Genomic DNA, 5,019 nt, shown 5'->3' on the forward strand with positions numbered 1-5,019 from the left:
GGTATTGATAAGTCATTTGTTTCTAGAGTTCCTAGGGCTATTCTAGTTCAAAGTGAGTATACTTTTATTAAAACTGCTCTTAGTGATCCTCTTTAGTTTTCAAGCTATACAAGAGGAATACAATGTTCTAATATAGTTAGGCACATGGTCTATTGTTGATTTACCTCCAGGTAAGCTGGCCAATGGTTGTAAATGGGTTTTTAGGACTAAAAAAAATCCTGATGGAACAACGAATATATATAAGGCCAAGCTTGTGGCAAAAGGATTTCATCAACCACAAGACATTGACTATAATGAAACCCTTTCCCTTATAGTCACCCCTATTACCATTTGAGTTGTTCTAACCTTAGTTGTCACTTTCAAATGGCCTCTAGAACAATTGTATATGGATAATTCATTTCTCAATGGTCTACTTGATGAGGAAGTTTATATGCTACAACATATTGGTTTTCATAATGGTGACAAAGCTCAAGTTGTAAACTTCATAAGACTCTCTATGGTCTTAAGTAGACTCCTAGGCAATTGTTTGAAAGGATTGAAGGTACACTTCTTAAATTTGGATTCTAGAACAACAAGTGTGCCAACTCCCTCTTCATTCACACTTCTTCCACATATAGGCTCTATGTTTTGGTTTATGTGGATGATTTAATTATTACAGGATCCTCAACTCCTCATGTTACTCATCTTAGTGACAAGCTAAGCACATTTTTTCCACTAAAGAGACTAGGTCTTTTGGACAATTTCGTTGGTATTAAGGTCAAACATCTACATAATTGTGAACACCCAATTTTGTCCTACCTTTACTTTTTATCTTTGGTACAAAACTCAAAAATATATAAATCGTTTCATGATTCACGAGAGCATTTGGATAATTAAGTTGCAAATTAATATTGTTATATATGATTCATATGCGGTAATGCCCAAAAATCAACTATGTCTTCTAAATTAATTTACATGCAACACCCAACTTTCCTCTCATTTAGAATAGGATTTTGACATCTTTCAGCAATAATCAAAGTTGGCAAGCCGATAGAAAATAAGTTCATATCACTATGAACACTCGAATTAAGATTTAAGGTATAGTTTGATTAATGCTATCACAATATCACTATGAACACTCGAATTAAGAATTAAGGTATAGGTTGATTAATGCTATCAAAGACCATAACCTGGACATAAAGTTACTCAGGAGCCTACACTATCTATCATACAAAGAGTGGCACAAACTTGAAATAAAAGGGTGCATAGTATAAAATATACATGCATTAAATCATGAGATTTCCTAATGAGTTCACCATAGTGTAATTGATATACTAAAAGCTACTGTTAGAATCATGAATTCAATAATTAAGCATGCCAAAGACTGAAGGAAAAGTTGGAGAGCTTGTTAAACAGTTCTCTGATCAAGGGAAGATAATGTTGCTTGGTGCGGATGACATGGGTATTTTCAAGGGAATAAGTTTAAAGCTTTTGGCCATGGAGCAACTTCTCATTCGGCACCCTGAGTGTCAAGAAAAAGTTGTGTTGGTGCAGATAGCTAATCCTGCAAAAGGAAAAGAAAGTTGTGAAAAAGTTACCCCTGATTAAATTGATGAGCAACTGTGAGTCTGTGACAAAAGGCTAAGTGAGAAAGGAATCTCAATGCTCTTGCATATGTGCAGAAAACTAGACTACAATTGGAACCTTATTATAGCATCTCACCTGGACACTGGGATCTCGCATCTGCAGCTTGTGTTGCTCTTTGGTACCAACAATTAATGATGATGTAAAATAATGAAAGAGGCGAAGAGATATAGTGAACCAAATGGAACAGTCAATGAGTCTAACACCAAACAGAATCATCCACTGCAAAAACAAACAGAATATATTAACACAAGAAATAGAGCAATAACAATATCCTTATTAATAGAAGGGGCAAGGGATCAATAACCAAAACCTTTTATCGTTGATCTTGACTTTGGCCAACGCCCACAAGCTGTTACCAAGTCTGCACTTGAACCTAAAATCCAGCACCCTAATGTTCCATCTCATCATCATTCCTATTCTTAAACACATGAGTACTTCTCCAAGGGTTCAAAAGGTAGAGGTTGAAAGTCCTGATGCTCAAACAGATACAGAAGTTTTAGTTGATTAGGTAATTCATGCAAGAGCTGAAGAGGAGAAAAGATTGTCTTTAATTACAACTTGGAAAGACAATGAGAAAACAACTGAGGTAACAACATCTAGAGAAAGAGGATTAACAGCAAATGAAGACAATGACAATAACGTGATTTGCAGAATCCTCGTCAGGAAGATATGCATAGAACCGTTCTTGAATGGACACATTAAACTAGAGGAATCAGTCACAAAAGTTCTTACTAATGTACATACAATGGATGCAATCGATACTCCTAGCATACAAATACCTCTTTGAAGATAGTTATAACCATGATTCCCTGAATAAGGCAGATGGTAGTTCAAAAGCAGCAAACCAGAATACATATTCTCTTCTGGTTACACATACACTTAAGTAAATAATAATTATTCCAAAGCAATCACACCAATCAGCCATGAGTTACATGATAAAGGCCAGTTACCATTCTACTCCAATTATGGTCATCATTGGCAAATAAGAATCTTCTCAAACAGTTACGTATGCACATAAATCAGCAATAACTAGGACAATATAAGAATTTCATAAAATGCAAACCAGAAGTCATCACCAGTTGGCATATTCCTTTTTCAGTTATGTATTCCAGTAAGCATAAAAGGCATATAATCAGCAGTAAATAGACAGTTTCAGAATACAAGAGTCAGGATCGTTCCTGACTCTCAATTGGCAACCCAAGAGGCCCAACTAACCAGGAATAAAAGGAGGGGCATTACAACCAGAAAAAGGGGGTTCACCACATGAAAATTAGAGAAAACAGAGCATATATGCAGTGCTGTAAGGATAAACAACACAGTGAGAGAGGCCAAATCTCCTCTCAAAATTCTAACACTACAGCACCTTCTTAGTCAGAATTTCTCAATCAACCCCACTAAAACTTGTCATCCTCTCTTTATCCTATCATCCCCAAAAAATCCCACGATACCATACATATATCATATACACCGCACTCAGCGAAAAGAGAGGAGAACACGTACATATCACACATTGTGAAATCAGCATATCACAATACATACATGCACCTACTAATCACGGATACACCACCATAACAATCAGAGGAGAGAGTATACATATCAGTACTAAACAAGAGAGCACATACATGTCACGCATACATTGTGAAATCAACATATCATAACCATACGCATCAGATATAACAGAGGACAATTCCAGAAACATATCTCACATACATAAGAAAGGGATAGGCTGCTGATAGAGAACACAGAGATAAAGGCGATCACAGCAAAGTTATACACAGGAGAACTGTAAGGTAAGAAGCGTTTTTGTTTAGTGACCAATCTGTGCTTCGAACATAGACGATAAATTTATAAACAATTTTACTCAACCATACAGAATTACATACGTCCCCTTTAATTGATTTCGCATAGATACATATACTGTCACTTAACCAAGAACAAAAGTAACCAATGCTATATAACTACTTTAAAGCAATGAAATTAGTTTCTGGATAAACATTCATACCCATTTGTTTGTTTCTCATCATATTAATAATTACTGATACCACGATAAATAAGCAAAGTAGATCGGGATAGGGATAGGGTTCTTTACCAAAATCCGTTGTCGATAACCAATCATGGAGTCATGGTTACATTGCTTTCATGGCGGAATTAACGTCGTCATACACCGACCTCGTTGGGTCCTCCCTATGCTTTGAGGAGCCTCTGTGAGAATGAAAAGCTGTGAGAAATAAATAGGACATAGAAAATAACATGGGTTCATGATTAAAGGAAAGTAAAACAAGGAGAAAGATAACCACCAATTCTTCAAGCCACCGTGATAATCGGTGTTCTCCACCGTGACTCCAACTTCATCAACCGAACCGCCATGAGCCACCCTAGAGAGGAACTGAATCACCACAACCCAGCGAGGAAGAAGTTAGGGATTCGGTTCCCTTTACCACCTTGTCACGATGAGAAAGGAGAAGAAATTGAGGCCATCGCACCTCAATACCATTGCTGCCGTGGAAGAAGAAGAAGAGAGAAAGAAGAATGGTGTGGTTCCTTGCCGCTGGATGAGGAAGAAAGGAGGAGAAATTTGGGAATTAGGGATTTCAATCCCATTTTTCCTTCCAACTCACGTTTCTGCGTGAAGCCATGAGGGAAATTACCCTTGATTACTCTCCCTTCCAATTTGTTGCCTTTCCTGATTTCATTTTTTTCTTCGGTTTATGTGTGCCAACACTAATAATTGTTGGAAATTTTAGTTAAATGGAAATAGTTAGTAGATGTTATATCTTATAATTATCTATTAGTATATGTATACTTTAATCTAAAATACACTAATGATTTGATAAAGATAATAACTACCAATAATAACAATAAGTAGAACATTTTACTATGACAAAAAAGATTGTTAATAGAATCACATGAAATTTTTTATAAATATTTTTTTGGGAGTTAATCAAAGATGGAGAGAAGGTTGTCCCGGAGGCCTCTATCTTCTCGAATCATCTTCGAAAGGTCGCGCTACGCCGCTTCTTTTCAATCGATTAAATTTTAAAATCGATTAAACTTTATTTTTTAAATCAATAACGACCGAATCAAACCAAACCAAACCGATCAACCAATTTTTGAGAGAACTACGTAAGCCTTGATTCCCTTAAAAGGGATACGTAGGACTAGGGTCAATCTTGTTAGGCATAATAATAAAAAACTTTTTTTTCTTCTTAATAATTGATTAATTAATAAAATTTAATAATGATGATAATAATAATAAAGTCATGTATTTTAATGAAGGGTACCGCTTAAGGCAGGCGGGTAGGGTGCTAATACCTTCCCTACCTTGTAACCGACTCCCGAACCTGGATATCAAAAATTCAAAAGCCCAAGGTAATTGGGCTTAAAAGATTTTTC

The 5,019-nt window shown here is 36.0% G+C and overlaps 1 long non-coding RNA gene across 1 annotated transcript; it reads right to left on the reverse strand.

Moving 5' to 3' along the window:
* Positions 1–1,247: 1,247 nt before the first annotated feature.
* On the reverse strand, positions 1,248–4,331 carry LOC109341251. The gene is made up of 5 exons (XR_002106923.1): positions 3,924–4,331; positions 3,716–3,828; positions 1,937–2,096; positions 1,702–1,845; positions 1,248–1,543 (listed from the first exon to the last, which is right to left on the reverse strand). It is a non-coding gene; the product is annotated as an uncharacterized LOC109341251 (long non-coding RNA).
* Positions 4,332–5,019: the final 688 nt, after the last annotated feature.

This window comes from Lupinus angustifolius, unplaced genomic scaffold (genome assembly GCF_001865875.1).
Source record: "Lupinus angustifolius cultivar Tanjil unplaced genomic scaffold, LupAngTanjil_v1.0 Scaffold_416, whole genome shotgun sequence".
In the NCBI taxonomy this organism is placed as follows: Eukaryota; Viridiplantae; Streptophyta; class Magnoliopsida; order Fabales; family Fabaceae; genus Lupinus; species Lupinus angustifolius.